At 39.4% G+C, this 12,533-nt stretch overlaps 1 pseudogene across 1 annotated transcript; it reads left to right on the top strand.

The window, feature by feature from the left end:
* The first annotated feature begins 1,394 nt into the window (after window positions 1-1,394).
* LOC143716486 (galactose-specific lectin nattectin-like) lies at window positions 1,395-7,154 on the top strand (annotated as a pseudogene). The gene is made up of 6 exons (XR_013196000.1): window positions 1,395-5,113; window positions 5,239-5,325; window positions 5,450-5,528; window positions 6,490-6,615; window positions 6,775-6,886; window positions 7,051-7,154. The product of XR_013196000.1 is annotated as a galactose-specific lectin nattectin-like (transcript).
* Window positions 7,155-12,533: the final 5,379 nt, after the last annotated feature.

Here is a 12,533-nt window from a genome sequence, read left to right as displayed (position 1 = left end):
GGCTCACAGGAGCGAGTTTAACTTTACACGACGCCATGGCGCCACAGGAGCGAGTTTAACTTTACACGAAGCCATGGCGCCCTCTGCAGGCTCACAGGAGCGAGCTTAACTTTACACGATGCCATGGTGCCCTCTGCAGGCTCACAGGAGCGAGCTTAACTTTACACGATGCCATGGTGCCCTCTGCAGGCTCACAGGAGCGAGTTTAACTTTACACGATGCCATGGTGCCCTCTGCAGGCTCACAGGAGCGAGTTTAACTTTACACGATGCCATGGCGCCCTCTGCAGGCTCACAGGAGCGAGTTTAACTTTACACGATGCCATGGCGCCCTCTGCAGGCTCACAGGAGCGAGCTTAAAGGGATACTCCAGGATTTAGCATTAAGATTTGTATCAGTAGAAAACCAGTAGTATTTTCGAATTACCTTGCTTCCCCCCTCATTTCCCCCTGATATGAGAGATTTATGTATTTTTAGTCTGGAAAAAATCCTCCGATGACGCAAAAATCGTCATTTTGCGTCATCGGAGGATTTTTGGGCCAGAGGCTTAAAACTACAGCCAGTACTAGTAGCTAGTTCCGCATGTTTTCACTACGCCCATATGGGGCGGGATCTCACTCACAGAAAGTAAGATATTGTCAGCCATCTTTCTGTAGAAGCTAAGCTAACAGGCTCTTGCTCTGTGTATAAAGTTTGTATAGTGGGCTAATCACGATAGCGGAAGGTAACGTTAGTTTTGAAGTTGAAATGACGGAAGGGGATTTCGAAGATCAGTTGCGCGAATCTGATGCTCGCGGCTACCTGTACGAGCCGCAATACAGCGATGAACAGTTGCGGGAGATGGAGGAACAAGATGCGGCCGGAGCAGCTGCTGCAGCAGGGGAGCAAGACCTGACTCGAGCCCGGCCAGACTCCAGCTGGGGCGGACTGGAGCTGTCAGTGCTCTCGCTGTGCGCCTATGGAAACAGATAGAGAGTCCGATTACTGTCGCGAATTTCAACGATCCCATTTTCTTCTGGACAAGATAAATTGGAAACGCCAGCCAAAGCCCGCAGGGACAAACGGACGGCTTAGTGTAAAGTGAGTAACGTTATTTGGTTTGTTTTTCTTTTTTTTACCAAGACGTAATGTACAGAGTTTGGACACCCGGCATTATCACAATGTTCTTCCCTCGTAACGTTAGTCAGCTGAGCTATTGTTGTTATATTTACATCTATGATAGTATACTGTGTGCAAATAGTTCGCATTACTAACGTTGTGCTTACTGTTTTGTAGACAATATCGCCTAACAGCCTATCGTCACTTTATGGAATGGTTCCAGCAAGGCGAGCGACTTGGTAAAAAAAACCAGCAAAGCAAGTGCATTCTGGGAGTTGTTGTCTTTCAGCCACATGAGTAAAAAATACATTTTCTGCCTTTTCTCAGTCTAGAATGCTTCAATTTAAAAAATAATTTCACATTTCTACTATATAAATGATCACTATTAAATACACATTCATCTTCCCACAGCTGGAGTATCCCTTTAACTTTACACGATGCCATGGTGCCCTCTGCCGGCTCACAGGAGCGAGTTTAACTTTACACGATGCCATGGTGCCCTCTGCAGGCTCACAGGAGCTAGCTTAACTTTACACGATGCCATGGCGCCCTCTGCAGGCTCACAGGAGCGAGTTTAACTTTACACGACGCCATGGCGCCACAGGAGCGAGTTTAACTTTACACGATGCCATGGTGCCCTCTGCAGGCTCACAGGAGCGAGTTTAATTTAACACGACGCCATGGCGCCCTCTGCAGGCTCACAGGAGCGAGTTTAATTTAACACGACGCCATGGCGCCCTCTGCAGGCTCACAGGAGTGAGTTTCAGAGTTCTCAACGGGCCTGAAAATTACAACCCGACCCGACCCGGCCCGTGGCTATCAGTACCCCTGTCATAGAGGAGATGAGGGTTTGCACAGTTAGTGATGAACACATTGATACTTGTGAACCCGGTCAGACTAACCAGCATAAGAGAGAAAAGAACCTCAACGGGCATAGGCCTGGAGTTAGATGGCCAAGAGCTTGTGAGAAAACTGCATGGGACACGGTAAACACAGATCTATGCTTTGCATTGTTAAGATTAACTGGTACAGTTGAAAAGAAGCTGGATAAATTTGGGGATATCATTTACGCATATGGAAGTGAGAGGTTTGGTGTGGAAAAAAGGAAGGAAAAAGTACAAACTACTCCTGCTGTATCTCGGCGGCAGCAGAAAATTGAAGGGTTAGTTAGAGAAAGGAGACAGCTGAGGAAGCAATGGAAAAATGCGGAACAAAGTTCAGAAGGAGGGACTCAATCTCTTACAAAGGGCCATAAAAGATAAGCTTGAAACTTTACGCAGAGCTGAGCGCCTACGGAAACGCTACAAAAAGAAGAAGCGTGCGAGGGCTAATTTTTCTATAAAGACCCATTCAAATTCGTTTGCCATTGAGACCAGTGAGAAGAATGGCACTTTAAAAGCATCTAGGGTTGAGCTAGAGAGATATTTGGAGGAAACGCATACAGATGCAAAAAGGCATGAGCCTATGACAATTCCGTCAGATATCCCATCTATCAATCCACCAGAATACCAAATGGAGGTCTGTGCACCTAAGTGGAAAGAGATAGAGCAGGTTGTGAGAAAGACAAGGGCTTCATCATCTCCAGGGCCTAATGGAGTTCCGTACAGAGTGTACAAGAGTGCTTCAGGAGTTCTACGAATTCTGTGGAAATTGATAAAAGTGGCTTGGGAAAAGCAGGTTGTACCTAGAGCATGGCGCCGAGCAGATGGAGTCTTTATACCTAAAGAAAAAGATGCTACAAGCATCAGTCAGTTTCGTCCTATTTCACTATTAAACGTCGAAGGTAAGATTTTCTTCAGCATTATTGCGCAGAGATTGTCAACCTACCTATTAAAGAATGGCTTCATTGACACTTCAGTTCAAAAAGCGGGCATTCCAGGATTCTCAGGATGCTTAGAACACATCAATGTTATCTGGCAACGAATTCAATCAGCTAAAAAGGAGAGGAAGGAGCTCTGTGTGACATTCCTGGATTTGGCTAATGCATATGGTTCAGTGCCACATGAGCTTCTTTGGGCAGCATTTGATTTTTTTAGAGTACCAATGTCAATAAAAAATTTAGTGAAAGCCTATTTTGGAGATTTGCAATTTAGTTTCTCAACTCCAAAATTCAGCACCGCATGGCAATGCTTAGAGGTTGGAATAATGGCAGAATGCACCATTTCTCCACTGGCTTTTACCATGGCAATGGAAGTAATCATTAGGGGATCAAGATGTGTAGTAGGAGGAGACTGCTTGGCTTCTGGGATGCGACTACCACCAATCAGAGCATACATGGATGACATGACAACCATGACTACAACGGTAGCCTGCACTAATCGGTTATTGGGGAAGTTAACAGATAATATCGAATGGGCACGAATGCAATTTAAGCCCTCTAAATCAAGGAGCATCTCGATAGTTAAAGGAAAGGTAGTAGATACAACATTCTTCATTAATGGTGAGGCAATACCAACAGTTTTATCTATATAATGGACAAAACGGTCCAAGGTCCAAATTTTCAGTTTCAGTGCAGCTTCAAATGGCTTTAGACGACACCAGACGATGCATAAGGGTATTATCTTGCGAAATGATCGGTAATTTCAAAAATAAATAAAAAAGTTTACGTTTTTTAAGCACAAATGCTCGCCTTGCTCTGTTCTCTAATGCGCGTTCGTGACTCTCCTGTTCATTCAATGAACGAATTGATTCCAAAAAAGATTTTTAATTTTGATGAACGAGTTCGAACAGGAGAGTCACGAACATGCACAGTTGGACCGCTTGGTACCCAATGAAGTCCATTATGTGGAGAAAAATCCTAGAATGTTTTCATCAAAAACCTTAATTTCTTTTCGACTGAAGAAAAAAAGACATGGACATCTTGGATGACATGGGTGTGAGTAAATTATCAGCAAAAGTTTTTAAAAAGTGAACTACTTGTTTAAGCTGGATAAGGCTGAATAAGGGATTTTTTCCGGTAGTATTGAATCGAGGAGGGAAAGAAACATTAATTTGTGGGTTGAAAAACTATTAAATCTACAGGAATGTATTTTAGTTTATGCAGTTCGCTACAGATACAGTTAGCTAGCTCAGCCTTTGACTACCAGTTATAGTACTCGCTCTGACCAACCAATCAAAGGTCGTGAAAATCCAGACTTATTCGTACGCCTGCTAGATGGCCCCAGTGCAGTCAAATCGAAATCTGATTGCCTGATTAAATCTGACTGATTATCTGATTGGTTAAAGCAACGGTTTCATTTCCATTCATTTTAAGCTACAGGCGGCCGCACTGTCGGTTCAGAAGGCCTCAAGGCAGATTTATTTTACCCTGGCAACACATGATGGCTGAAATATAATTGGATAAAAGCGCTAAAATAAATATACAATACTGGAGCGCAACCAAGAGAAAATCTGTGAGATTAAGAGAATGGACTATTGGGAATAATTTAATACTCATTCATGGAAAAAATATATTAAAGTGCAAGTCAGTGATTCTGATAGTGTTTAGGCCAGCGGAGAAGGCCTTGCTGGCCCTGACGGCCCACCACTGATGTAAATGTATAAAGATTATGGAACTCTGTCCCTGTTGTCTCTTGCTCTCGCTGTCAGATCACCGGAAGTTTTCATCGGAAGTACTGGCCCAAACACTCAAGTTCGAACGCCAACAGTCGCCATATTGTGCACGGAGCGCATCGGCCTTCAAATTTGACCTTTGAAGGGTGCAGCCTTCACATTGTGACACAGCTAATGAGTGAAGGGATGTGTGGGTTTGTATGTGGGGGTGCTGCTGATGAGCGGGTGCAGGTGGGGTGAGTCAGTACTCTGCTGATAACGAGTGGATGGGCGGAGTTGGGTGATCGGGCACTGATGGTGTGGCAGGTGTTACTGATGACTCCGTGAGAGTTATTGCCTGATATTATGTGTATAAATATGACCCATCTTCATTCAATAGATATGACAGTGTTATGGTGTTACACAGGCTCTGGCTCTTCACAAAATCTTCCTTTCAGACTGAAGGCAACCATTTAAAAACCGAAGTGAGTTCTGAATAAATGTTCTACCTGAAGTATTTTTGTGTTTTGTCTTTAAATGCATTGAGAATCGCAGTGTGCAGCATATGAGTGCATGAAGACATTTAACTTTTCCTGCTTATTAATTTCAGGTTCATCATGCTAATGCTGAAAAGTTGTCTGCTTCTTTTCATTATTTTCTCCATGGGGAATGCAGAAGGTAACCAAGACATTTATTTGTGAAAACCCTTGCTATTTAAAAACATCTTGGAGATGTGCAGTATTCCATTGATTAGTATTTGCATGATTAATAAGGGGTTTACTGTCTTCAGAACGTGATCACAGACGCATAAATGCCAGAAGATGCCCTGCTAGATGGAGGAAATTTGGACTCTGATGCTACAAGTACTTTTCTGCTCCGAGAAACTGGATCACAGCAGAGGTAATGTTAAGTCAAGTCACCTTTATTTATATAGCGCTTTTTACAATACAGATAGTATCAAAGCAGCTTCACAGTGATAACATGAAAATAATCATGTTACAACAAGATGATTTGGTCACACTTTATATTAGGTGTCTTAAACTAAATCTAGAAGACAGATGTAAAGACATGTACGCTAAGTGCATTGTCAAATGATTCATTTAAACTGATAAAAATGATTATGTGCTGAATAAATGCTACAGAAAAAACTAATGTAATATATACTCCATGCAAGCGTCTCAAAATTAAATCGTAAATGTCAATGATATAAAATTAGGGTTATCCACTTTTATAATACTGGTGCTCCTATCATGCACTGGGGCATGTATAATTAATAAGGTTGTTTTAATTTATTATTTTTCCCCCACTGTTTTCCAGCTGTATTTACACATTGTATCACTTTTGCTGTTAGGTTTAGTAACTTGCCATTTTGTGACATGTTGATTAATTTTCTACTCCAAATGACACAATCATTCAAACGATCTATCGAACATTAAAGTCACTGTGTATTGTGTACCAAGTATTGAGGTGTTCAGGTGCCATGTTACTTTTATTATATAAAGTATGTACTATATTCAATATCTATTGTATTTATTTGGATGTTTCAAAGTAAAGCATACACTTAAAACATGTGGTTTAGTGTTCTATTGACCTTTTCTTGGTTAAGTTGATTAGATGTTACTTCATTCTATGTGTGAAATTTACTTTACTTCAAGTCTACCTACTATTGGACTTAAAATTAGTTTGACATTTAATAGATGATAACGGGTGAATCCTGCAAGTCATTTTTTTTTGGGATATTAAAGGTTATAGAGTGGTAATGTTATTTTGTATAGTAACTTTTATGCAAATAAGAGTCACTTTTGTTTTATGCTAAATAGATTTTTGTATTGACAATAAAAAAAAAAATCTGTCTCTTCAGAAAAACTGTCAAAGTCTTGGTGGGAATCTCGCATCTGTGAGTAATAAACCAGTAAATGATTTCCTGCGGAGTCTATTGCCTTCTCGATCCACACGTGCTTGGATTGGTGCTAATGATGCTGTACAAGTAAGTCCAATTGTCTGTCCTAAAGAGACATATTTGTTTAAACTAAAATTTGCTTTAAACAGTAAAGGCAAAGTTTCTAAGATGTTTTGACTACAAATCTGAATTTAATTTGCTTCTTCCTGAAGTCTGATAATAGTGCACTTTGTCTTCACTCTTTAGGATGGACAGTGGTTGTGGAGTGTTGGGACTGTGTTTTCATATACCAACTGGTGCTCTGGAGAACCTAACAATTACCAGCAACCCGAGAACTGTTTGGAGATCAACTTTACCTGTAAGAACACTTTTTAAATACTTTGTTATAATTTACAATCCAATTTTACATACAGTAAAGTGAAATGGTCATTTGGATTTCACAAAGTGCCTTAAGTTTCTATTTTATTTTGATTCTAACAACACTATAATGATTAGAATAACTTCTATTATTCCACCTTACAGCTAACCGTTGCTGGAACGACGAGGCCTGTTCAACCTCATTATCCTATATTTGTGTTAAGGACCTGTGTGACTGTGGTGCTGCTCCATTGTTACTTGAATCATGATTAATTGAACTACACTTACTACATTTTTCAAATATTGCAAAAAAGTTAAGCCAAATCTCTTCTAAACTTGAATCTCTTTTCAATATCTTCTCTGAAACGCTCAAATAAAAGCATTGAAAAACCAAATTGTGCATTGTCAATCAAATTTCTGTTAAAATGGAAGTATATTGTGTTGCAAGGGTTTGAGGTTATTAGAATGGCATTAATTTGTCATGAGGGGTGGGGTTTAAACTGCACACGTGCTTCATCATTGGTGAAAACATCTGCATGTTTGTTTTCTGGATAAGCAAATATGGAACTAATGCCTTTAGTATCAGTAAGTGTCCCTTTTTGTTTTCTGAATCTCCCAGAACATATAAAATATCCTAACATTTCAGTGTGAGAAATATCTGCGAACAAATCGGAGATTGTTTGAACGAATTAAACTAAATCATTAACAATTTCAGACCATTTTCTAAACCCATTTAATCCAATCAATAGTGATAATTCATGGTTCTGATTCCAAACAGCTGATAGAAAACAAAGGACATGAGCAGAAAAAACCTTCTCGGGCCAAAAGTAATCTACAATATCAGAAAAGGATTTATCAGCAATATTTTACTGGTGCCCCAGTGACAGATCTATATCCCCAAATCTACAGGTGTTGGTCATATAATTAGAACATCATCAATGTTGGTTCGTTTCAGTAATTCCATTCTAAAAGTGAAATTTGGATATATTCATTACACACAGACTGATATATTTCAAGTGTTCATTCCTTTTAAGTTTGATGATTATAACTGACAACTAATGAAAACCCCAAAATCAGTATCTCGGAAAATTAGAGTATTGTGAAAAGGTTCAATATTGAAGACACCTGGTGCCACACTCTAATCAGCTAATTAACTCAAAACACCTGCAAAGGCCTGTAAATGGTCTCTCAGTCTAGTTCAGTAGGCTACACAATCATGGGGAAGACTGCTGACTTGACAGCTATCCAAAAGATGACCATTGACATTTTGCACAAGGAGGGCAAGACACAAGTTCATTGCTAAAGAGGCGGCTGTTCACAGAGCTCTGTGTCCAAGCACATTAATAGAGAGGTGGAGGAAAAAAAGTGTACAAGCAATAAGGATAACCGCACCCTGGAGAGGATTGTGAATCAAAACCCATTATAAAATGTGTGGGAGATTCACAAAGAGTGGACTGCAGCTGGAGTCAGCGCTTCAAGAGCCACCACGCACAGACGTATGCAAGACATGGGTTTCAGCAGCCGCATTCCTTGTGTCAAGCCACTCTTGAACAAGACAGCGTCAGAAGCGTCTCGCCTGGGCTAAAGACAAAAAGGACTGGACTGCTGCTGAGTGGTCCAAAGTTATATTCTCTGATGAAAGTAAATTTAGCATTTCCTCTTGAAATCAAGGTCCCAGAGTCTGGAGGAAGAGAGTTACAGAATCCACGTTGCTTGAAGTCCAGTGTAAAGTTTCCACAGTCAGTGATGGTTTGGGGTGCCATGTCAGGTGTTGGTCCACTGTGTTTTCTGAGGTCCAAGGTCAACGCAGCCGTCTACTAGGAAGTTTTAGAGCACTTCATGCTTCCTGCTGCTGACCAACTTTATGGAGATGCAGATTTCATTTTCCAACAGGACTTGGCACCTGCACACAGTGCCAAAGCTACCAGTACCTGCTTTAAGGACCATGGTATCCCTGTTCTTAATTGGCCAGCAAACTCGCCTGACCTTAACCCTATAGAAAATCTATGGGATATTGTGAAGAGGAAGATGTGATACGCCAGACCCAACAATGCAGAAGAGCTAAAGGCCACTATCAGAGCAACCTGGGCTCTCATAACACCTGAGCAGTGCCACAGACTGATCGACTTATTGTGGTATCGAAGTATTGTGTGCTGTACATGCTCATACTTTTCATGCTCATACTTTTCAGTTGGCCAACATTTCAAAAAATCCTTTTTTTATATTGGTCTTAAGTAATATTCTAATTTTCGAAGATACTGAATTTGGGATTTTCATTAGTTGTCAGTTTTAATCATCACAATTAAATGAAATAAACATTTGAAATGTATAAGTCTGTGTGTGATGAATGAATATAATATACATGTTTCACTTTTTGAATGGAATTACTGAAATAAATCAACGTTTTGATGATATTCTAATTATATGACCAGCACCTGTATACAAGAGTATTTGAATCTGTCAATAATAATATAATTATAAAGTTATATATATTTAAATGGGAGACAGTGGGTAAAAATCTGGAGTCTGTGTTCTGGTTCAAAAACCTTGATTTACATCATTGTTCATCTTTTGTGTTTTCTGATTGGCTGTATTGCAAGTTGGTGTTGTTTTTCTCAGCGCTGAGCGAGAGAGTGAGTAAAAAGAGACGACTGTTCACTAGCTGCTGCTCTCCGGTGATTTATTTTATCGTTTCGAGTGTGTGTGTCACGCAAGTTAACGAACCCTACTTTACATCATCATATTATTATTAATGTAGACCTGGTTTAACTAACTTCTATGTGATAGCCCTATAATAGGGCTCATGTGCCTATCTCTGGGTTCCTGTCTTAGAAAAAGGCAGATTTATTTTACCCTGGCAACACATGATGCCTGAAATATAATTGGATAAAAGCGCTAAAATAAATATACAATACTGGAGCGCAACCAAGAGAAAAGCTGTGAGATTAAGAGAATGGATTATTGGGAATAATTTAATACTCATTCATGGAAAACATAGTGTTTAGGGCAGCAGAGAAGGCCTTGCTGACCCTGACAGCCCACCAATGCTCATATGTACATACTGTTTGAATGTTTTAACATATAAGCTATTCTTGTGATTTCAAAGTTGAATTTTCAGCTTCATTACTCCGGTCTTCAGTGTCACATGATCCTTCAGAAATCAGTATACAGATGTTCTGAATTGCTAAAACTTAGTGTATTTTTGTATCCCATTCTCTGAACCAAGTTCTCAATAGCCTAAACCAATTTTTCGAATAAATCAAACTTCTGTAAAACTTTGAACTCATGCACTCTTTTTGCTAAACTCTAAACACATTTTCACTCACTAACACATTTCGCAATGTGATGCATTTATGTTTCAAAACACTTATGCACAGGAAGGCAAAAGTTAAACACAACTACAACACAGTTGTCATCATTTACACACAACGACTCAAAATTGTTCAAACTTTTTTCTAATGATGTGACTAAACAAACTGTACATGTCAGTTCAGAGTGGCAAAACTGACTCAAAATGTTGCACTGCATGTTGATACCAACAATGAATGGAGAGAGAAGAGGAAGAGTATGTGTGTAAGAGGTGGTGAACAAGGAGGAAGAGGAAGAGGATGAGAAAGAGTAATGTGTGGAGATTGTTGTCGAGGCTGGATCTGGCTTTAGGGTTTTTTCTCTTTGCCTGCAGATGACATTGTGATGTGGCAAAGTCCTCCGCCGGACCCGACATGAAGACGGGATGCAGAAGCAGAATAAAATCTCTCTCACTGACCTTGATTTTGCAGTTGCACAACTCTCTTGAGTGACTGTAACATACTTTTCATATAGAGTTTTTTACTGTGATCTGTTTTGCTTTTGCAGTTGGGTATTTTTACAGTATGCAAGTGCTGAATATACAGACATTCAATACTATACAATATTCAGTACAACACTATACTTGCAGTGCATACAGTATACAATTTATTAATTTAATTTCATTTATTTATTTATAGAGCACAAAGAAATGCAACAAAAGTTGACCACTGTGCTGTACAAAGAAAAAAAAAACACAGTAATAATAAACAATACATCACTAAATTTAAGTTAAAAGAGACCAAAAAGCTATAATGAATGAAATGCAAGGGTAAAAAGATAAGACTGTAACTTCGATTTAAATTCATGTACGGACGATGCAGATCTCACAGATAAAGGAAGACTATTCCATATCCATATTCCATATCGCAACTTCAGTCTTGTTCTTGGATATGACAGTGAAATAATGTCTGAGGATCGCAAGCATCTTACTGACTTATTCACTTTAAAAAGATCTGACAAATAGGAAGGTGCCAGTCAGACCATTTAAAGACTTAAAAACAAAAAACAAAAATTTGAGTTCAACTCTAAAACACACTGGCAACCAAGTGACCTGTGTTGAATCAATGCCACGTAGAATTGACCTGTGGCTAAGCCACCGCCCCTCCACTCACTCGGACAAACAGTCAACAGTCGCTATCGCAGCTGTCACAGCAGGAGACATTTCACATCCAAGATCGTACATCAGCTAAACATGCAAGCAAGGATTCTAGGCCTTTATTTTCATTATGTTTTAAAGGTAAATAGATTTGGGTGTCATCTGCATAAAAATGAACAGACACTCCATGCTTCCTAAAAATTGAACCTAGTGGAAGCATGTTAAGTGAAAATAAAATGGGAGCCAGAATAGACCCTTGAGGAACACCACAGGTAACTCGTGCTACAGATGAAACAGCGCGACCAATACCCACTGAAAAGGTCCTATTACAGATCTGAACCAGCTAAGAGCAGTTCCTTGAATGCCCACACACTTTTCGAGGCGTGATAAAAGAATGTCACGATCAACTGTATCAAACGCTGCACTCAAATACAAGGGCACTAAAATGACTGATTTCCCAGAATCAACGAATAATAAAATGTCATTTAATACTCTTAGAAGTGCACACTCAGTACTATGATTTTTAATAAATCCAGACTGGAATAGTGTTTGTTGCCAAAAAGCTCTGCAATTGCATAAACAGCTTTCTCTAAGATTTTTGCAGTGAAAGGTCAATTTGAAATTGGCCTAAAATGCAATAAGACAGTTGTGTCCAAATTTGGCTTTTTCAACAAAGGTTTCACCATAGCATGTTTGCAGAGAGATGGAACTGACCCAGAAAGAAGGCTCTTATTTATAATTGCTAGAATCCAATCCCCAACACTATCGAGTACCAATTAAAAAAAATTGTCTAGGAACAATATCAAGAGCAGAGGTAGTGGGTTTCAGCTTAGCAACTGAAACCATTTAACCCAACAAAGTAATTGGCTCAAATGAATTTAAAAACCTAGTGGGAATCAAAAGATCTACAGGGCCATCAGTACAAGGAATAATGGACTGTCTAATTGCATCTTTTTTTTATCCTCAAAAAATCTTAAAAAAGTCTTCACACAAAGTTGAGGACTCCACTAAATAAATATTGCCGTTTGGATTAAAAACAGAATTCTAGATATTAAGTAAAATCCTGGGACTATTTGTGCTTATGTAAATTATCAAAATTTGTCACATTTAGGTGTAATATCCCCTATGAATTCAGAGAACTCTGTGATAAAGTTTTTATTTGTTTTCGGTGGACGATAAACCACTGCCACTACCAACGAGTTCA

Source organism: Siphateles boraxobius, unplaced genomic scaffold, assembly GCF_051911475.1.
Source record: "Siphateles boraxobius isolate OS27281-9 unplaced genomic scaffold, OSU_SipBor_1 6, whole genome shotgun sequence".
Lineage (NCBI taxonomy): Eukaryota > Metazoa > Chordata > Actinopteri > Cypriniformes > Leuciscidae > Siphateles > Siphateles boraxobius.
This window is presented reverse-complemented; position numbering and strand designations above follow the sequence as displayed.